The sequence below is a fragment of the Cupressus sempervirens genome, chromosome 11, assembly GCF_028749045.1.
Source record: "Cupressus sempervirens isolate cs-2001-9-10 chromosome 11, ASM2874904v1, whole genome shotgun sequence".
Classification (NCBI taxonomy): Eukaryota; Viridiplantae; Streptophyta; class Pinopsida; order Cupressales; family Cupressaceae; genus Cupressus; species Cupressus sempervirens.
In genome coordinates, this window is record NC_143128.1 from 597,120,814 (window position 1) to 597,145,238 (window position 24,425).

A 24,425-nucleotide genomic window follows, 5' to 3' on the forward strand; every position below is an offset into this window, starting at 1 on the left:
ATATTAAATACTCAACCGGAAACACCAAACTCTTACAAGAAACACACTCGAAAACTCACAAATTTGCACTGTTCGACATAAGGGAAAACTTTGCATGAGATTAAACACAGAATGGCCTAAAAATCCCATCATTAGCTTCCATAGAAACCTGAAAACTCCCATCCTTGGGTCTCCTTCTCCACAAGTTTGGTAGCCTCTTAAGAACAACAAAGCAATGAGCAAAAATCAAGTTCTAGAATGAGCCCGAAATGCCTCCAAATCCATTTTAAGAGGGCATAACCCTAAATCACGACCAAGAGGGGTAAATAATACATATTTTAATAATAATTTTCATTTATTAATCCATTTGTTTCGAAATATTAGCCCCTTTTGCGAAAACTTCACTTTTTCAGCCTGCTTGCCTTAGCAAAAGTTATTATTTTTAATTATTTGAAAAGGGGACATGACACCATGCATGTTGCTCAATGTTCTTCTCTCCTTGACATCTTTTTGAATCTAAAAAAGGTAAGAATGAGTAATTATGGCTTTCTTTTCATTATTTATAGTTAAATTTAGGGTTTCTTTTAGGGTTTACTTAGGGTAAATCTAGATTCCCCTTTTTATGCATTTAGATAGACATCTATTCTTTTTAAGATAACTTGAGTTTGGTAACTCTATTTTCAATGTCATCAGTGGTATTGGAATCATGATTCAGAAACCTAACTCCTTGAATCAATTTAGGAAGGGTAACAATCATTCTAATTAGTTTAAGAAATATATTTTCAAAAAATTGCATTTCTAGTATATAGAGTTATCTTTACGACCCAGTTTCACCCTTCAGAAATAGAAAGCCAAAATAGTGGGGGCATAAGGGGCTTTATGCACTTCTCAAGTGTCATTTAGTAAGCTTTATGTGATTTATGAATTTTTATTAACCTTGTGTGTTGTAGTTTCTAACAATTTTTTGCAGGATCTCTAGATCAAGGACTTTGCTATATCCTTTTTATTTACTATGACATTTTCTTACTTTAGCTTGCATATTCGTGTAGTTTCATATCTAAGCTAAAGTGGGGGCTAAATGTATCATCTTAAAATGGAATCACTTCCATCTTGGTAGGTTTAGCACCCTCTTTTAGTACATTTATCGTGATAGACTTGCATTTAGGACACATTTTACACTTGATTCCTTCATTCAAGTGAAATTAGGGTTAGGATCTCAAAGATTCTCCTTAATTTCCCTCTTCTATGGCTATAATTTTCTAGAATAGGTCCTCCTAGCCTTCATCATATTCATCATAGGTTATTGTGCCTATTCCTGGTACTTAGTCTTGTTTTGATATCATTTCTAGGTCTCTCGGCATCCTCAAGATCTCCTATTTTTCTATTATGACTGGATCTGGACCACTAGGTCAAGGTCAAAGTCACCTAGGTTGACCCTAATCTAGGGCAAGGTTGAGGTTGTCCTTGACCTAAGGAAGGTTCAAGGTTGTCCCTCACCTAGGTTAGGGTTGAGGTCATCCTTAACCTTCTTTGGGATTCAATCCCCTCTTTCAAATTTTTGTCTCGGAGAGCCCCAAATTCAATGTTGGGCTTTCAGATCTGAATGCAGAAGGGTTTTAATTTGAAATTCATTTATTTCTTCTCCCTCCTTATTTGGTTATTGTGATTGGACCATAATTCAAGGTGAAATTTGAATTATGGGTGCTCACATTACTTTAGGAGCCTCTCCTTGAAACCTTTATATAAAGATTCTCATTTACATTCATTTACAACTAGACAACTAGAAGAACAAGAGGTCAAGGGAAGCATGCAAGTGATGGTAAAATGAAGATGAAATATTTCAAGAGGATGATATAAAAGATTAAGCCATTGTTGAATATCAAGCATTTTTGTGAGCCCACCATTGTGAAATCTATTTGGAGAAAGAGAGATCCTATCTTCCTTGATTTGCCATTATCAAAATTCAAGCATTCAAAGATATAATCATGGGGTAGTGATTACAGATTATGAGTTTGGTAGGAGTAATTAAGCTTTGGGGGCTTGGTATGCTTTCTTATCTTATTCAAATCTATGCATTGCTTTTTCATACATATTCATGCAAAGGTTTCAATTTAGTGGATTAGATCTTGGCATTACACATTCAATACACACACATATTCTATTATTTTTGGCTATTCATGGAGGTGGAAATCACCAAAATGGGGGTTTGACTAAGGAAAAACCCTATATAGCCACCACTAAAACTCCATTTTTAGATATATGTAGGTGTTGTTTCAAGAATCAGAGTACAAATTTGGATATCATTTTTGGAAAACTTCCAAGATTTGCGAACAAATTTTTCATCAGAGCAGTGCAGGTCAAGGTCAAATTTTTGGGGCACAATTGTGCCCCAGGGTAAGATTGTGCCCCACTATTTGGGTCAAGGTTGACCTACCCTCAAAAGGATACAAATTTTCTAGGTTTTCTCCATCTTGACATTTCTAGTTTGGAATAGGTTGCAGAATTTCCAGAAATTGTACATAGGCATTAGAAAACAATTATTTCCATGTATTAGTTCCATCACGAGGTATGTATTTAATTTCAAGAATTTCTAGATTTCCATTACTTATTTCATTTCAAATCTAAAATAAAATATGAATAATGGTGAATGTTAGAGGCATTTTTAAAGATCCATTTTTACCCTATTCACTTATTAACTCTTTTTTCCTTAAGCTAAACTTTAGGCATATAATAATTATTTATTTTACTAATTATTATCATGTAGCTTAGGTTAGACTCTTGTTAGTGTTTTGATCTCCTTTAATTTATAAAGATTCATCTCTTTGTAATTAATAATTCATTCAATTTTGGTTAATACTGATTTCTTTTTTTGCTCATCAAAAATGTCTCATTTGTGGCAAGTGTTGGCATGCATATGATTCTTGGGAGTTGTGGGGTTGATTTTTCATCAACTTCAACATAGTATTGGAGCTCTAGATCCTCATTCCCATGTTTATTTATGTGAGGTTTGAATTGGTTTTTAGATTTGTATTTTCTCTTTCAAAGGGTTTCAATTTTTGGAAGTGTATTGTATTGGATTTAGGGGGACCTATGTGACCAACTTTGTTACATGTAAAAATAATAATAGGAGTTTACCTTTGTATTTTCATTTTCCTCTAGGAAGTCTTCTTGCTAGTAATGCTTCAAGTTTATCAAGGTCATCATTAGATCCACTTTAACTTGCTACACTACAACATTTGGGGTCAAATTGCAACGATAATTTGCAACGATGATGTAATTTTTGGTGATTTTTTTTTTTTTTTTTTGCAATTGTCCTCGATGTCATCGCAATACTAATGTTTCTATCATAATTATGATGTTGGAATGATTACAAACAAAAATATATATAGAAAACATGACATCATTCCTCATTTTTTTGATCGATTGTGGAGTTGTGCACAAAAGAGGTGTAGAGCTCCAAATGAGGGTGGAGAGCTCTGAACATTGTCATGCCCTTTTGATCTCTATGCCCTTGTAGCTCTGTGATTTTCTTCAAGTGGAGAAGTGGTAAATAAGCTTGGTGCTACCTGTAAAATGGAGCAAAGTTGAAACCATCCACTTGTTTCTTTGTGCTTGTGCACAAATTGGAAGAAGAATAAAATGATGCCCTAAAACTTTACAATTAAAAAACACTTCCTAGAGTATAAGATGTCACTCCCTCCTACAATTAATCCTCTCCACCTTCGTTTGACCAGTCTGGTAATAAGATTCACCTGTAGTTCCTTTCATTTGTGTGTCTCTGCAAATGTCACTTCTTAGAGGCATTGATTTCCATACACATAATCTACAGGTCACACTAGAATCATTCCAAAATAATTTCAAGTAGTGACCAACTCAACATTTCTTATTAGCATGATGGTTAAATTTTTCAGTTGTTAATATTATGCAATGACCCAACTAAAAATTGCATAGAAAATCAAAAGATTTGTGCCTAATTTGAACACAAATAATAAGGAAACTTAGAAGAACTTACAAACTAGAATACCCTTGCATGTATGAGTCATATTTTAAAAGAGATTTTTCATTTTTTTTGTAAAAATATATTTCCTGTTAAGGCATACTTTGGGATGTTGACTCATGTAGGTAGAACTATGTTTCATTATGCAAAAAAGGTAGGCTTTGGATCCATTTTGCACCATTGATTAAATTGCCAGAGTTTACACTTACAAAAAGAAAACCTTTCAAAAGTTCTTTTTAACATAAAAATGTAAATGCATGTTGTCTTTCACCATAATCAGGTATGAGAAATACATAATGAATTAACACAATTTTGTGTTCTTAATGTCTTTTAGCTGTGATTTTTCTTCTCCCTTATGCATGCATATTTTCTTAAATGGATATAATTTTGAACAGAAAACTATTAGGTCAATAAATAAAATGAGAAAAGTCATAAGCCTTTAGATTGGAAATAAAAAATGTTCCATCAACATAAATATTGTGTCTTTTATTTTAGATTTCCTTGAATCCATTTAAAACAAGATAGGATGAGACACGCATTATTTTTTAACTCACCATTTTTTGGGCAGTTTACAAAATTTGGAAAGAAGGAAGAATAGAAGGGCAATCATACAACATTAATGACTAACATTGCCCTGCTAGATTTTGGTTTAACTGGTGCCATTGTTTCCTTGAAAACATGACATAAGAAGAACACTAAAGTGGAAGTTTTCAAATGTCTAGTAGATAACATCAGGGGCCTTTCCTTATTAGTAGCATTGTCCCCTTCTTACACCTCTTTGGAAGATGACACCACTAGAAGGAGGATCACCAATGTCTGTGATAAAACTTTAAAAATAATTTGGATGACTTTTGTGATTTTATTCATCATGGTAGCAATATTTTTTATCCATCATTATTATCTATTGGAAAGGTCAATGGGATGCATTACATTATTTCTCTTTTGAGTCTTGTACATATGGGTATCCCATAAAGAAAAAACTTGTACCATTATAGGTGGGGTTTTTGGCATTGTGTCCAACCTTGCAACATAGATATGCCACAATATGCAATCACTCTTTGCAAGAAGAGGTACCGACCAAGTTGAGAAACATAGGCCCAATTCAATTAGACAATAATAACCCTCTTCATTTAGCATACATATTCCAAAATCCAAATAATAAAACAATAAAACTCACTGAACCTATGCTAAGTGACTTACCAGCTCAAGATCCTGCACAAAAATAATGAAGACCAAGAAAAATGGGTAGTGTTTACAAGAAATTTTACAAATACATATCATAGCAGATATTTTTAGAAAGAAACAAGCCATAACCTAGGTAAATTATTCTAGTTGTTGATTAGCTAGGTTGATTACAAATTCCTATAGAACTGTGATTAGATTAGATATAATAAAATGAACAATCAGGTGTTCCTAGCTAGCAAGATCAAATACAATTTTCTATGGTGATAAAATTGTATATGTAGATGCATCACTTGCATGCTAGGCATGAAGCACATTCCCTAGCTTATAATGAATGGTTGGACATAAAGGCTCCATACACTTGCCCAAAAATGGAAGCCATGGATGTAACCATGCATGTATTGGTGTAGTCTCCCTACAAGGATCCCAAGTATATACTGTTGTTGTTAGTTTGGGCATCACTATATGATTGAGAATGTCATGAAGTACTAAAGCATATAGTAAATTCTCCCATGTCTGCAAAAAAATATATCATAGGTTTATGGTCACTTGGCTCCTAGGAATTTGTAGTAGCTATTCTCACTGCTAGAAGAATAACTTTAGTGAAGAGTTGAGTGTAAGGAGTGTAAGAATAATCACGAGGCTCATTCCCTTGTAGAAGCCTCTACCATAATGACATTACCTATAAACCATGAAAATGATGTTGATGTGGTTCCTGTATATGGGAAAACCTAACTTGTTGGGAGTACACATAAACAAGAAAACATTAGTAGCATATGTATTCAAGATTCCAATAAGATTGATAAAACCACTAAGTCTAGTTGAGTTTTAAAACAACTATGCAGCCAACAATTAAAGTCCTCACATAACCTCAAAGCAGCTCAATAAGGGCACCCATAAGAGGCCTTGATGGTGTGCTCAAATGTGAGGGATGTAGATGTGCTCTCCCAAAACACAAATATTGAATCCCTTGAATGATAAAATGAGATGCAAAATGATATGATCCTAATAAACTTTTCAAGAGCACGCGTAAACAAGAAAATACTAGTTGCATACATATATCAAATATTCAAAACAAAACCAAATACAACTAACACTATGATTGAGTTTTGTAACTCAATGCAATAAAAAAGAAATGTCCTCATGCAACCTTAAAGAAGCTCAACAAAGGCACCCATAAGAGGCCCTGTTGGTGTGCTCTCCCAAAACACAACTATTTGAATATGTTGATAAAAAATTCCATATGAGATGAATGAATCTAAGACTAAATGAGTGGAGAAACCTTAAAGAAATGGCTATGAGTGAGCCAATCCTCAAAATATTCTAGCAATGAGATGGAAATACAATGCAAGAAAGCAACCTAGAACATCATACTACCATGAAAGCTAATGCAAAATAGAAATTTAATTAATGCAAACAACTACCAAAGGTTAGTTCTAAGCATAAAATCTCTAAAAAAATCTAGATTCACACTAGCATGATAACAATGCAAATGAGGGAGATGTAAAATGCTTGAGACAAGGACTCTTTCTATAGGCTTGAGAGAGGCCTCGGGGAGGTGGCATCTATGTGGCATCCACATAGATGCCACAAGGGAGACATGGAGACAAGTCATGCAAAGGTCAACATTCAAAGTTTGCTCACACATGTGTGAGCAAACTTGAAGGAAGGAGTGGGGGACAAAGGTGTAAGAAGTGTGGAAGATGTGAGAGGTGTGAAGGGTTTCTCACACATGTGTGAGCACACACTTAGGAGATAAAAGAGGTTTAGCAAGGTGTTTAGGATAAATAAGTAGGTTTAAATAATGAGTAGGCTTAGAAGGATGAAAGTGATGGGTTAGACTAGGTTTTAGGATAGGTTTAAGAAAAAATTAAATAGGATTTAATTTAATCATAGGATTAGATAATTTAATGGAATGGAGGCAATTAAATAAATAGAATTTATGTAAAAGGGGATTTATGGAGCACTATGCATTAAATAAATTTAATACATTAGGGGGGGAAGTATTTAAATACATCAGAAAAGTGAACCTATTTAATTAAATAAGTAGAAGAATATGACAAATATAACTAATTAATACATAATTAATTATAATGTTAAAGGAAATATTAAATGAATTAATATAGTGTTTGGGATGATTTTAAGTGTCTAAATTTTGCCCCTCTTTGATGTGATGTTGAGATGACATTATATCAAAGAAAATAAAATATAGGTTGCCCCAAAAAGGATAGGAGTCCTAGGAGTGGTGTCAAATTGATGATAGGGGAGGAGGGTGCCCCCTCGTAAAAATAGCACAAAAAATGAATTTGGGGCAATTTTCGTGGAAAGGTCTTTAGAAGAAAAGAAAGGGTAGGAGAAAGGGGTAGATGGACATTTTGCATGACTTGGGGGTAAAAGTGGAATGAAGTAGGGTAAATTGGATACTGATTAATCTAAATGCAACTTAACTACATGAATGCATCAGATTTAGTTGTGTTCATATGGGAGAGCACACCCTTGTTTGATATAGCAAGAGGAGTTATGCATCAAATTCTATAGAAGCATAGATGACAAGATTCCTTTGCATGGAGTAGACTCTCAACAAAATAGAGACTTTAGGATCATAGATGTAGGCGTCATAGTCATGATGGAAAATATGACATATACACACTGGAGAGGTCTAGGCACACCCAAATGCTTTTAGAGCTCTTTGTGGAAATTGTGCTAACTCATTGCCCCTAATGAGAAATGCATAACCATAACTTGAAACCAACATAGATGTGCTAAAGAATCATGAAAATAGATCATATCATAAAATGACAAGTGTAATCAAGTTAAGTCATTCAAATGATACCAATATATTGAAGATCAAGGCAGACTTGGGGAGATTATCATTGATACACAAAGATCAAATCAACAATGACCTTATGACCAAGTAGCCATTCAGTCCATAGTTCTTGCCATGAACTTTATTTGGATGGTGAGTTTGTTAAGCCTATATAGGAAGGATGCATCCTATAAGGCAAAAAATGATTGTTTGATTGAATTGTATTGATATGTTTGTGATTGTTTGTTGGCAATTGCATGAAAGGAACAAGGTTCTCAAATCATTTAGTCTTAGTGTGAATTTGTGTTAGTTTGTTTGCAATCACTATTTTGATAAGCTCAGTTTGATGGATTGAAGCTCAGTGTTATGAGATAAATAGAAGAATTTGGATAAGATATGACAAGATTAGGGATAAATTGAATTGGAATGATGTTGATGAGAAGAAAAAGGAGACTTCGATAAGATGTAAATTGATTTGTAGGAAATGATTGTAAGAAGGGAATTAGATTAGATTAGAGGAGAAATGAATTGATTGAATTGATGAAAAATGACTAGATTGGGACCACTGACAAGGGAGAACCAAGGAATGTAAATGAATGGGAAGGGTGGGGAGACTTTTATGGAAGGGAGGATATAATATGGGGGACCACAAGATCTAGTATAGGGCAATGGGGAGCCAAGGACCATGTTTCAAAGCAGTAACCAACAATGCCCCATACCAAGGATATGAAAATGGAAGGAAATGTGGTGGGAAAGTATGTGTGAACATGGAAAGATGGTGTGCAGGCTATTGTATGAAGGGAAGGTGTGTGTATTTCCAAAGAATATATGAACATTTTGTTATTGTGCCTCTAGTATTGATCAAGAGTATAAGCATGAAAGTGGAATGAATAAGGGATATGGGAGGGAGGGTATGAAATAGGGATAATGATATGAAGAGTATGGATGAAATGTGGGACATGAAATGGGTGAAATGGATGGGATAACCAAGATCAAGGACATATGAAAGAAGGATGGAAGTATGTAGGAGTATGGATAAAGGATGGAATAAATGAACATGACAAGGACTATGGGATGCAAGATATGGATAGAATGTCAAGATCAAATATATGAAAGGATTATGGGAGTATATAGGATAATATATGGATAATGGGCAAGGGATAGTCAAGTGAGCATATGGATGGATGGAAAGAAATGATAGTCAAGATCAAAGATGGAAAAGGATGATGAACGGTAGATGGAAGTATGGAATATATTTATGGTAGTTTGGTATGGCTGGAGCTCGTCCCCAGTGTAGAGTGCAAGTGGAAGAGAAAAAATGAATGGATGGATAATTGGAATTGGAAGATAATGGATACATTATAGGAAAATAAAGGGAGGACTCAAGCATCAAGATATATGGGTGGGATCCCTTTTTATTTCTCTTTCTTTGTTATTTTCAAGGAATTTTTATTATTTTCTCATAGATGTTGGTAGGACAGTGAATGGAGGGCAATGACTTATGAAAAAGTTTGGGTTAAGGGGGTGGAGTGGTTGGGAGGAAGACATGGTTGATGGATGCTAGGTTGGAAGACTTGTGAATGAGTGGATGAAGGAGGTGGAAAGATCATCATTGACACACACCTTGAAAAGTGATGGAAAGGTGGAAATTTTGGGATGTAAGGACCCAAAATAGAGGAAGAAGACAATGGATTTAGGATGGTGGATTTGGGTACATAAGGACCCAAAATGGATTTTGAAAATGGAAGTTTTGAGGATTTATGAATGAAGGAAGCCTTTGGATTAGTAAAATTGGATGCCATTTTGAATCTTCTTTTAGATTCATTAGTTCATTAAGTAGCTTTGGAACCCACATAATTTTTGCACTTTTTATTTTTAGCCTTTGTTGCCTTCTGATTTTGTTTTGGATCATATTTTTCTTTTCTTGGACATGTATTTTAGAGGGGACATGTTGATCCTTTGATTTTTGCAGATTTTTGGCTTCATTCTCTTTATCTTTGGCATCCAATTTGTTTCCATTGGACATGGTATGGGTACATGAAGATAAATGGTATGAAGATATAGTGGATGAAGTTATGGAGGGTGAACATTGGAAGGAATTCAAGGATGTGTGCCTTTGTTGATATTTATTAGGAGCATGAGGGGATGAAGTGGAAGAATTGGATATGGTGGATGGATGTATGTAAGGACCCAAAATGGATGGAAGGGATGAAAGGTTTAGCTTTGGAACATAAGGACCTAAAATGGATGGAAATGAGGAAGGAATGGGAATATGGATATAAGGGACCAAAATGGACTTGGAATATGGATGATGGTAATATTTAGGTTTGGATGGAGGAATTTTTGGTTTGGAAGTAGTGGAAGGTGTACCAAAATCTTGAGACATTTTTTCTTCAATGGGATACGTATCATTTTCAATACAAGATGTGAGTTCATGTATATGGAGTTCATGAGTGGATTGGATAGGTGTGATAGGATCATGTGGAGGATTAGGATCACAAGAGGGATTATGAGGTATAATAGGATCTTGAGATGGGGTGGGATCATGAAAGGAAAATGCAGGGGTACTTTGATCTTGACTTAAAAGAGGATCATGTAGTGGAATGGAAGGAATGATTGGATCATATAACAAAATGGAATCATATAATGGAATGGATGAAATGGAACCATGAGATGGAGTGATTTTGTCTTGACATGGAGAAGTATTAGTGGATGGAGTGGAAGGAGAATCTTCATGAAGTGGAGGATCTATGGATGCTAACTCTTGAGATAGAATGGAATCAATAATGTGCACGGTACATGGAATGTCTTGATCTTGATTAGGAAGGGGATCATGAGATGGACTAAGATGGATAAATGGATCTTTAGGGATAAGGGAATAATGGGATGCATAAATGCTCATATCTAGAGGAGAAGAGGAATCTACAATGACATGCTTTGGAACAAATTCTTGAGATGGCATTGGATGTATGACATTGGGTGATTGGATCACTTCATTTTTAGTTTTGTATTTAGACAAGTTTTCTATCAATGATTGTGGGACAAAGACATACTTATTACAAGGTGGTAATGATGTTGATTTTTGAGGATTAGGATTGGGTGGAGGTTCAGGCATGCGTATGGGATTGAGATGATGGTTTTGGACATTAAGCTGGAAGTATGGGAAACTACATGGAAGATTTGGATTGGATGGGACATGAGGATTATGGTCTTTGAAACATGGGGGAAGAGGAAAAATGACATGGAAGGTGGAATTTTCCTTTTGATTTGTAAGGCTCAAGATGGAATTCTTCAGTTCCTCAATTTCTTTGGCAATAACATTTCTGTTTGAGGAATAGTGTGGGTTATGAATAGAATTGTATGTGGTTGAAGGATAATGAGGTGGATTTCCCTTGTCAAAGGTAGAGGAATAAGGAATGTGAGATGGATTAGTATTGGACATACAATTTTAAGGATTGATTTGATATGGGGTTTGTGCTGGAGGTGTCACTGCATATTGCCTTTGAAGGTCCCCAACCATTTGGTTAAGCCAATTCTTATCCATTAAGATTAGATGAGGAGTGGTGAGAGATTTGATGATAAATGAAATATGAACTTGAGACTAGGAGAAATTTCAAACTTTGTGTTTGATTTGGATTCAAATTGATTTGATATTGATTTGATTTGATTTAATTTGATATTGGATGAAGGTTTGATATAACTTTGATGTAAATAAAAACCTTATGATATTGCAAAAAATTGCATGTTGGATTTGAATTAAAGTCAAAGGTTTATGATGGTGCTCCTAAGTCCAAAGTAGAAATTATGAAAATTGAATTAAAAGAATATTTGAATAGATGAAGAAAGATTGATTGATTTTGGATTGAAGATGTAAATGAATTTGAATTAGAAATTGATTAGAAAGGAATGAATTTGACAAGGGATTGGATTAAGAATCATGAGGATGAATCATTGAATGAAGGAATTGGATCTTGATGTGGATTATGAACCATGATTAGGCTGAAGATTATGGATTTGATGAAATGATTAAGAAAATAAGGAAATGATTTGGATGAATAGAGATGATTAAGACTTTGAGGAATGATTTGAATGATTAAGACAAGAGATGCATGATGGTGATGAATTTGATGGATAGAAGAAGTAATGTGGAAAACAAGAGCTTTTTTTTGTTATTTTGTTATTTTTTTGAAATGATTTTAGATTTTTTGAAACATAACATGCATAGAATACAATGAAATATATACGAGAAAAGTTTAGATGGTGTGTGTCTCCTTCAAATGGGGAAGTTTTTGAACATTCAAGCACGTAGAACACACCAATAGTCCTATAAGATTTTGAATAGGATACACAAGTTTAGCTAGGGGTGTCCTCGATATACTCAAGGTATATGAGGCCCAAATTTGTAGATGAAAGAAAGTAATGCCACACAGTTGGGAGGAGACAGTAATCCAAATCTCCAACTTTACTTCCCAAAGGTATAAAGTTCTTTAGGGTTTAGCTAAGAGTGACAAGATTATGCTTCCAAGAGAGGTGTCTTTCGATTCACCTCCCGATATTTATACTCCACTAGAATGCTAGAGTTGAGGTCATCCTAAGGGGTGATGAAATCCCCAAGTAGGCCTCCTAGAAAGTGTAAAACAAGACCACTTATTTCTTGTGCACTCAAGATCACCCAAAGGTGCGAGAGGATTGAATACGTAAGTGGCCTCAGGGTTAAAAGACACTTATTTTTTCCCAATGGAGCTTTAGGTTTTGTAATTTACTCTTGAAGACACTCTTGTTTAAGCATGCATTGTTCTTTCCAACTTGACAACATCATCAACATAATAAAAAGTGAAGAGTTTGCCGACATAAGAAAATTGAGCGTCGTCAACATAAGAAATTTGATAAAGAAAGAGTCAATTCCTTTATGCATTCAAGATTGAGTGTTTGTTTTAAGCACAAATCCAAATTTTCATTACAATGTTCTTTGATCCTTAAGCATTCAAGATTTGATGAGATTCATTTTAAATCCAGATTGAAATGTGTATCATAGCATTGCTTTTTAACCTTTATGTTTTCAAGAGTGTATTTGACTTCTAAGAATTTATTCCAAAAAATGTTTTTGAATTTCTTTAAGGCATTCAAGATTGTATTATAATAACATTCATCCAAGTGAAAGGTTTTTTTCAATTTCTTATGCATTCAAGATTGGATTTGCTTCTTTTAAGTTTTAGTCATTCAAGAATATGTTTGATTTATCCTATTAAGTGCAATATTCATTCAAAGACAAATGATTAAGCATTCAAGTTCATTCTGAAAAGCAATAAAACATTAAGAAAAACCTGCAAAAAGACACGGTTAAGTGTTTCTAAAATGATCCAATCCTCAAAAAAAAAACTTGATTAATCTCACAAAAAAAACTTCAAAATGAAGGCTTTACTATGGGAAAATTTATTTTAACTTTTTTTGTTATTTTTTCTATACGTAAATAAGCTTAGAATGACTACAATCCTATGGAACCACCAAAAGTCAAAATTTGATTTATTCTCTTTAAAAAAAAATAAAAAATGCAAACAACAGAATGCAGGCGCAGATGAAAAACTTTAGAGACTATAGAACTTCAGAGATGATAGAGGATGAAATAGTTAATACCTGATACTTACTCTAGTCAATCGCAAATGACAGTAGCGAAGTAGAGATGTCAAAACACATAGATGATAGAACTCGAAGACAACAAAATTTGCAGAAGATAAAACTAAGGGTTGCTGAAAAATCACAGATGCCAAAATAGTGGGTCACTAAGAAAACACAGATGACAGTCTATAGTAGAGATGCCAGTTTAGAGGAAGAGATGCTAGTTCAATGAAAGAGATGAAAATTTATAAAAAAGACTTATTTTCAACCACCCACAATGTAGATGACAAAAAAAATTAAACAGTAGAGAAGACAATTTGGTGGACAAAAATGACAAAATCTTAGAGATGATAGTTTAGTAGGTGCAGACAACAAAACATCAAAGACAACAGAACAATTTTTTTTTGGGTAGTGGCAAAGATGACAATTTGTGGAGATGATAAAACATTTGTTCAGATGACATTGCATCCTAACAAAGGCGATAGTGTGCAATTTTTAACACAAAAATCTACATTTTTTGACTGATTTGTAAAATGGAAAAAGGGATGTCGGTCCCACCAAGCATGCCAAAATGTATATGGAAAAACCTAACCAGTCAAGAGCACGCATAAACAAGCAAACATTAGTAGCATATGTATTCAAGATTCTAATAAGATTGATAAAATCACTAAGTCTACTTGAGTTTAAAACAACTATGCAACCAACAGCTAAAGTCCTCACATAACCTCAAAGCAGTTCAAGAAGGACACCCATAAGAGGCCTTATTGGTGTGCTCAAATGTGAGGGATGTAGATTTGCCCTCCCAAAATAAAACTATTGAATTCCTTGAATCATAAAATGAGATGCAAAATGATATGATCCTAAGAAACCTATTGGGAGCATGCGTAAACAAGAAAATGTTAGTTGTATACATATATCAAATATTCAAAACAAAACCAAATACAACTAACACTATGCTTAAGTTTTTCAACTCAATGCAACAAAAAAGAAATGTCCTCATGCAACCTCAAAGCAGCTCAACAAAGGCACCCATAAGAGACCCTATGGTGTGCTTTAGATTGAAGGGATGAGGCCCTGTTGGTGTGCTTTAGATTAGATGGATGTGGGTGTGCTCTCCAAAAACACAACTATTTGAATCCCTTGATAAAAAAATGTCATATGAGATGAATGAATATAAGACTAAATGAGTGGAGAAACCTTCAAGAAATGGCTATGAGTGAGCCAATCCTCAAAGAATTCTAGGAATGAGATGGAAATGCAATGCAAGAAAGCAACCTAGAACATCATACTACCATGACAGCTAATGCAAACTAGGAATCTAAGTAATATAAACAACTACCAAAGGTTAGTTCTAAGCATAAAATCTCTAAAAAGTTCTAGAATCACGCTAGCATGATAACAATACAAATGAGGGAGATGTAAAATACTTGAGACAAGGGCTCTATTTATAGACTTGAGAGAGGCATTGGGGAGGTGGCATCTATGTGGCATCCACATAGGTGCCACAAGGGAGACGTGGAGACAAGTCATGCCAAGGTCAACATTCAAAGTTTGCTCACACATGTGTGAGAAAACTTGAAGGAAGGAGTAGGGGACAAAGGTGTAATAAGTGTGGAAGGTGTGAGAGGTGTGAGAATTGTGAAGGGTTTCTCACACATGTGAGCACACACTTAGGTGCTAAAAGGGGTTTAGGATAAACAAGTAGGTTTAAGTAATGAGTAGGCTTAGAAGGATGAAAGTGATGGGTGTAGACTAGGTTTTAGGATAGGTTTAAGACAATTAAATAGGATTAGGGAATTTAATGGAATTGAGGGAATTAAATAAATATAATTTATTCAAAAGGGGATTTATGGAGCACTATGCATTAAATAAATTTGATATATTAGGGGGGGGGGAGGGGGGGGAGTATTTAAATTAAATTTAAACACATTAGGAAAGTGAACCTATGTAATCAAATAAGTAGAAGAATATGACAAATATAACTAATTATTACTTAATTAATTATAATGTTAAAAAAAATATTAAATGAATTATTATAGTGTTTAGGATGATTTTAAGTGTCTACAATTCTCAACCTTGTATAAGCAATGGAAAAGCTGAATATTATGCATAATAGAGAACATATTTTCTAGTGTAGTACAAGATTGAGTAATTGTGCCTATAAAATTTTGGGCAAATGCACCAAGTTTTGGTGGTGGCATATGCATTCAAGATTCAATTAAGATTGATAAAACCACTAAGTCTACTTATGTTTTAAAATAACTATGCAACCAACAACTAAAGTCCTCACATAACCTCAAAGAAACTCAAAAAGGACACCCATAAGAGGCCTTATTTGTGTACTCAAATGTGAGGGATGTAGATGTGCTCTCCTAAAACACAACTATTGAATCTCTTGAATGATAAAATGAGATGCAAAATGATATGATCCTAAGATTAAATGAGTGGAGAAAACCTTCAAGAAATGGTTATGAGTGAGCCAATTTTCAAAGGATTCTAAGATATGAGATGGAAGTGCAATGAAAGAAAGAAACCTATAACCTCATACTACCATGAAATCTAAATTCAAGATAGAAATCTAAGTAATGCAAACAACTACCAAGGGTTAGTTCTAAGCATGAAAATCTCTAAAAAGCTTTAGAATCACACTAGCATGATAACAATGCAAATGAGGGAGATGTAAAATACTTGAGACAAGGGCTCTATTTATAGGCTTGAGAGTGGCCTTGGGGAGGTGGCATCTATGTGCCATCCACATAGGTTCCACAAGGGAGACATGGAGACAAGTCATGCAAAGTTCAACATTCAAAGTTCACTCACACATGTGTGAGCCAACTTGAAAGAAGTTAGGGACAAAGGTGTAAGAAGTGTGGAAAGTGTGAGAGTTGTGAGAAGTGTGAAGGGTTTGTCACACATGTGTGAGCACACACTTAGGAGCTAAAAGGGGTTTAACAAGGTGTTTAGGATAAATAAGTAGGTTTAAGTAACAAGTAGGCTTAGAAGGATGAAAGTGATGGGTGTAGACTAGGTTTTAGGATAGGTTTAAGACTAAATTAAATAAGATTTAATTTAATCATCGGTAGAGAATTTAATGGAATGGAGGGAATTAAATAAATAGAATTTATTTAAAAGGGGATTTATGGATCACTATGCATTAAATAAATTTAATACATTAGGGGGGAAGTATTTAAATTAAATTTAGATACATAAGGAAAGTGAACCTATTTAATTAAATATGTAGAAGAATATGGAAAATATAACTAATTAATAGTTAATTAATTATAATGTTAAAGAAAATATTAAATGAATTAATATAGTCTTTGGAACAATTTTAAGTGTCCACAATTCCCAACCTTGAAACACTCTAATAAGCAATGGAAAAACTGAACATTATGCATAATAGAGAACATATTATCTAGTGTCGTACAAGATTGAGTAATTGTACCTATAAAATTTTGGGTGAATGCACCAAGTTGTGGTGCCTAAAAGATGATAAACAACAAAAAAAAATTAAAATTCAAAAAGCATGCACATGCTATAGTTCACATGCACTTTGGCTTGCATGCGTGCTTTTTTTAAACTATATATATGGGTTGCAAACTCGTAACTCATTCTATTTTCTCTTGTTTCTTTTTGTTGGTGCCTTCTTTCCACTCAACAATGCACACACTTTTTGTAGAAGTTGAAGAATTTTCTCTCTCATCCTCAAAATGCCTCATCGCCACCGAAGATTAAGATCGTGATCATCAAGTATGTTTTCTACTCTTGTTTTTGCATTGTTTTGTATAGTTTTGCATTTTTTTATATGTTTATGATTTTTTTTGTTTTTTTTTTTTCATTTTACTTTTTATTTATTTATTTATTTGAAATGCAATTAGTTTCTTATTAGAAAATGTGAATAATCAACCACCAAATCCCTAGCTTGATCAACAAAATCAAAATAAAAACCCTCCATAAGAAGAGAAAGAACTTCTACAACCTCCATAAATTGAAATACCTCATTCTAGCACCCAACACAATATAATGAATGAAATAGAAAGAGGGAAAAATGAATTAGAAGCAATCATTGGTAGGTTGAAAGCTTGTGAGAAAACTAATCGTACGAGAGCACAATTGGCATTCTCCCTTGAGTGAATTATGAGCCATGTAGCTTCTATTAGTGTTTAGTTGAATATTTGGTGTGCTAAGAGATAAGAACAAAGAAGATATTATGAAAAAAAATTATCGTATAAAGATGTAAGAAAAAAGGACACAACGAAAGGTAGCATATGTGCTTTGTTTAAAAAGTCAGGACAACAAGACATAGTTAAATATACAACAAAAAGGTTCCCCATCCACTCCTGCATACATGATGATATTAGAAATAAAATTTTGGATAGATGGTGGATGGTCTTTGATGTCCTTGTATGCATGAAAACCTAACCTGTCAGGAGCACACGTAAACAATAAAATGTTAGTAGCATCTGCATAAAACCATATTAAAATTTAAAAAACAAATAACTAATATTGCATTTTAATACTAATATGACCGATAAGAAAGAGTTCCCACACAACCTCAAAGTAGCTCAACAAGGGCACCCATAAGAGGCCTTATTGGTGTGCTTAAGTGTGAGGGATGTAGATGTGCTCTCCCAAACACAACTATGAATGCTAATGATATGAAAGATGCAATAATGAATCATGCAACTAAGCTAAATGATGAAGAATGCTTCGAGAGATGGCTATGGAAACAACCATTCTTGAGAGCACTCAATGGATAATGGAAGTGGATGTGGAAGGAAAATCTAAGAGTGCATTACTATTATGAATAAGAAAATCAATGCAAGAAGTAAACAACTACCAAAGGGTTAGTAGCAACATTCAAATTACTAAGAAAGTTCTAACTCTAAACTAGCATGATAACAATGCAAATGAGAGAGATGTCAAATGCTTGAGACAAGGGCTCTATTTATAGGTTTGAGAGAGGCCTTGGGGAGATGGCATCTATGTGGCATCCATATAGATGCCACAAGGGAGACACATGGACTAAAGGACAAGCCATGAAAAAGTCAAAAAGAGCTTTTATGGTTGAGAGGCTCAAGGTGTGCTCACACATGTGTGAGCAACCTTGGAGAAAAGAGTGGGGGACAAAAGTGTAAGAGTACCTTTTTGGAGAGTTTAATGAGAGGAGGCTTCTTGAGCCTTGTGTTGCTCACACATGTATGAGCAACCACTTAGTTGCTAAAGAGGTGATTAAAAGATGTTTGGGATAATAAAGTGGGATTAATTAATAGATAGGCTTAGAAGGATGAGGGTGATGGGTGCATACTAGGTTTTAGGATGGGATTAGGATTAAATAAAATAAAATTTAACTTAATTACATGATTAAAAAATTTAATAAAGTGGAGGGAATTAAATAAATTAGAATTTATTTAAAAAGGGGATTTATGGAGCACTATGTATTAAATAAATTTAATACATTGAGAGGCATGCATTTAAATTAAATTTAAATACATTAGGGAAATGAACTTATTTAATTAAATAAATTTAATTAAATAAGTAGAAGAATATGAAAAATATAATTAATTAATAAATAATCAATTATAATGTTAAAGGAAATATTAAATAAATTAATATAGAGTTTGGGATGATTTTAAGCATCTACATTTTGCCCCTCTTTGATGCGATGTCAAAATGATATTATATCAAAGAAAAGAAAATATAGGTTTCTCCAAAGAGGATAGGAGTTCTAGGAGTTGTATTGTAGCGATGATAGGGGAGTAGGGTACCCCCTCGAGGAAATGGGGTGAAAAAAGAAATATATTTTGCCCCATTTTCTCAAAAATAGATATGGAAAGGACAAGGAAAAGAGAAAAGGCTTAAAAGATGACCTTGCATGACTTGTTGGTAAGAGTGGAATGAAGTAGGGTGAATTGGATAATGATTAATCTAAATGTAGTTGAACTACATGAATGCATAGGATTCAGTTGTGTTCATATGGGAGAGCACACCCTAGTTTGATATTGCAAGAGGAGTTATACATCAAATGCTATAGAAGCGTACATGAAAAGATTCCTTTGCATGGACTAGGAGCAACAAAATAGAGACTTTAGGAACATAGATGTAGGCTTCATAGTCATGATGGAGAATATGACATATATGCACTAGAGAGGTCTGGGCACACCCAAATTCTTGTTGGGGATCTTGGTGGAAAGTGTGCTAACCCATTGCCCCCAATGAGTAATGCATAACCATAACTCAAAAACTGACAAAGATGTGCTAAAGAATCATGAAAATATATCATATCACAAAATGACACGTGTAATCAGGTTAAACCATTCATATGATACCAAGATATTGAAAATCAAGGCACACTTGGGAAGGTTATTGCTGACACACAAAGATAAAATCAACAAAAAAACCTTATGACCAAGTAGTCATTTAGTCCATAGTTCTTGCCATGAACTTGATTCTAATAATGAAATTTGGTAAGCATGTGAAGGAAGGATGCATCCTATAAGGAAAAAATTGATTGATTGATTGAATTGTATTGAAATGTTTGTGATTGTTCACTGACAATGGTGTGAAAGGAATAAGGTTCTCAAATCATTTAATTTTAGTGTGAATTTGTGTAAGTTTTGTTTGCAATCACTATTTTGATAAGCTCAGTTTGATGGGTTGAAGCTCAGTGTCATGAGATAAATAGAAGAATTTGGATTAGATATGATAAGATAATGGAGGAATTGAATTGGAATAGAAGGGGAATGTGAGAGAGCAAGTGATAAATGTTCGCTAGAGGAAAGTTTGTTTAATGGAAGATTAGAAATTTGATCAAGGTATATGCAAATAGATGGAAAAATGAAGTAATTGATTATGGAAAATGATTTGTATGAAATGATTAGAAGAAGGGAATATGATTAGATTAGAAGAGAAATAAATTGATTGAATTGATGAAAATGACTAGATTGGGACCAGTGACAAGGGAGATCCAAGGAATGGTAAACAGATGAAAAGGATGGGGATATCTAAATGGAGGAATAATATGGGGGACCAAAGGATCTAGTATAAGACAATGGGGAGCCAAGGACCATGTTTCAAAGGAGTGACAAAAAATGCCCCAAACCAAGGATAGGAAAATGGAAGGAAATATGGTGGGAAAGGATGTGTGAACACGAAAAGATGGTGCAAAGGCTATTGTATAGAGGAAGTGAGGGCATGTGGATGTCCAAAGTATGGATGGACATTTTGTTGTTGTGCCTCTAGTATTGATCATGAGCATAGGCATGAAAGTGGAATGAATAAGGGATATGGGAGGGACGGTATGAAATATGGATAATGATATGAAGAGTATAGATGAAATGTGGGATATGAAATGGATGAAGTGGATGGGATAACCAAGGTCAAGGACATATGAAAGAAGGATAGAAGTATGTAGGATTATGGATGGAGGATGGAATAAATGAACATGACAAGGACTATGGGATGCAAGATATGGATATGATGTCAAGATCAAAGATGTGAAAGTGGATGGAAATATGTAGGATAATGGATGAATATGAAAAGTGAGCATAAAGGGATGAAAGGAATAGGATAGTGAAGATCAAAGATGGAAAATGATGATGGGTGGTATATGGAAATATGTAAGGCAATGTGGTATGGATGGAGCTTGCCCTTGGTGTAGAGTGCAAGTGGAAGGATAAGGGAATTGCTGGATATATGAATTCAAAAGATGGTGGATACATAATGGGGAAATGGAGGGAGGAATCAAACATATATTTACATGGATGGTTTCCCTTGATATTTCTTTCTCTTTCTTTGTTATTTTCAAGGAATTTGTACTATTTTATCATAGAAGTTGGCAAGATAGTGAAAAGAAGGATGAAATGGATTGGAAAATGAAAGTCATTGACTTATGAAATATTTTGGATTAAGGGGTTGGAGTGGTGGGGAGGAATACATGGTTGATGGATGCTAGTTTGGATGACTTGTGAATGAGTGGATGAAGGAGTTGGAAAGATCATCATTGGCACACATCTTGAAGGGTGATGGAAATAAGGGAATTTTGGAGGATATATAGGATAAGTTTTAATTTTGGGATATAAGGACCCAAAATGGATAAAGGAGATAATGGATTTATGATGATGGATTCTGGGACATAAGGACCCAAAATGGAGCTGAAAAATGGAAGCTTGGATGATTTATGAATGAGGGAAGCATTTGGATTAGCGAAATTGGATGCCAGTTTGAAGTTTTCTTTGAGATTCATTGCTTCATTGGGTAGCTTTGGAATCCACATGATTTTTGCATTTTTTATTTTGAGCCTTTTTGGCCTTTTGATTTTTTCTTTCCTTTGGATCACATTTCTCTTTTCAAAATATAACATGCAAAGAATACAATAAAATATATATACAAGAAAATCTTAGATGGTGTGTCCCCTTCAAATGGGGAGGTTTTTTTCATTTTGAACACTTACACATCAAACACACCAACAATCCTATAAGGTTTTGACTAGGATATACAAGCTCACCTAGGAGTGTCCTCAATATACACAAGGTACATGAGGCCCAAATCTATAAATGAAAGAAAGTAATGCAACACAACCAAGAGGAGACGATAACCCAAATCTCTACCTTCACTTCCCAAAGGTATAAATTTCTTTGGGGCTTAGCCATGAGTGACAAGATTTTACTTCTAAGAGAGGTTTCTTTTGATTCACCTATAGATATTTATACTATGCCAGAATGCTAGAGTTCAGGTTATCCCAAGGGGTGATGAAATACCCATGCAGGACTTCTAAAAAAAATGTTAAAAAAGGCAACTTATTTCTTGTGCACTCAATATCACCCAAAGGTTCAAGAGAAGTGAATATGTAAGTGGTCTTGGGTTAAAAAGACACTTGTTCTTTTACAATGAAGCTTTAAGTTTTTCTATCTACTTTTAAAGATATTTGTGTTTATAGCATACAATGTTCTTACCAACTTGACAGCATCATCAACATAATAAAATCGAGGATTCATCAATAAAAATAAATTGATTGACGTTAACATAAGCAAATCAATAGAGATAGAGAAAGTTCATTTATTGCATTCAAGATTAAGTGAGTGTTCATTTTAAGCACCAAATCCAAAGGTTTATTGCAATGTTCTTTGATCCTTAAGCATTTAAGATTTGATGAGATTCATTTTAAACCCAAACTAAAATGTGTATCATAGCATTACTCTTTGAACTTTATGCATTCAAGAGTGTATTTGACTTCTAAGTATTTATTTCAAAAAATGTTTGTGAATTTCCTTAAGTGATTCAAGATTAAATTTGGATTGTTTTAGCTTCAAGACATTCAAGAGTGTGTTGGATTTGTCAAATTAATTGCAACATACGTTCCAAGACAAATGATTAAGAATTTAAGTTCATTCCCAAAAGCAATAAAATATTAAAGAAAACCTACAAGAAATATGGTTAGGTGTTCTAAAATTCTCCCATCTACAATGTTGCAATAAACAAGTTGATTAGCTTCAACAAAATCTCAAAAATTGAAAGCAAACTATGGGAAAATTTATTTTAACTTTTTTGGTTATTTTTTCTACACGTAAATAATCTTAGAATGAATCCAATCCTACGAATCCAAAAAAATTCAAATTTTGAATTATATTCTTTTTTAATAAAAATTGTAGATGATAGAATACAAGCAGAGACAAAAAATAGTAGAGACAACAAAAAACACAAATGACAGAATAAAAAGAAGTATGATATACTTGATACTTACACCTGTAGACCATAGATGCTAGAATGTAGATCAAAGATGCCAAACCACATAAACAATGGAACACCAAATTTTGGAGATGACAATTAATAAATATTACAGATTTTGGCTACCCACAATAAAAGATGACATAATAGGTTAAATAGCAAAGACAACAATATAAAATATGGAGAAAACATAATAGAACAAAGATGACAGAATAGTGTGGTTTGTAGTATGAAGCAATTTAAAAAAAAAAAATTGTTATAGGTTGAGATGCCAAACTACATAGACACAAATCTATGGAGATAATGAAGCATCTTCGTAGATGACATTGCATCCTAATGGAGATGACAGTGCGCAGTTTCTACATAAAACTCTAAGCTTTTTACTAATTTTGGATATGGAAAAGTGATGTGGGTCTCATTGGGCATGCCAAAATGTATGCATGAAAACCTACCTTGTTAGGAGCACACATAAAAAATAAAACATTAGTAGCATGTGCATAAAACCATATTGAAATCAAGAAAACTATTAACTAATATTGCATTTTAATACTATACAACTGATAAGAAAGAGTCCCTACACAACCTCAAAGAAACTTAACAAGGGTGCCCATAAGAGGCCTTATTGATGTGCTTAAGTTTGAGCGATGTAGATGTGCTCTCCCAAACACAACTATGAATCTGAATGATATGAAACATGTAATAATGAATCATTCAACTAAGCTAAATGATGAAGAATTCTTCAAGAGATGGCTATAAAAAAAACCATTCTTGACAGCACTCAATGGATAATGGAAGTGGATGTGGAAAGAAAATCTAAGAGTGTAATACTATCATGAATAATCAAAGAAATGCAAGAAGTAAACAACTACCAAAGGGTTAGTAGCAACATGCAAATTACTAAGAAAGCTCTAACTCTAAACTAGCATGATAACAATGCAAATCAGGGAGATGTCAAATGCTTGAGACAAGGGCTCAATTTATAGGTTTAAGAGAGGCTTTGGGGAGGTGGCATCTATGTGGCATCCACAGGTACCACAAGGGAGACACATGGGCTAAAGGACAAGCCATGCAAAAGTCAAAAAGAGCCTTTATAGTTGAGAGGCTCAAGTTGTGCTTGCA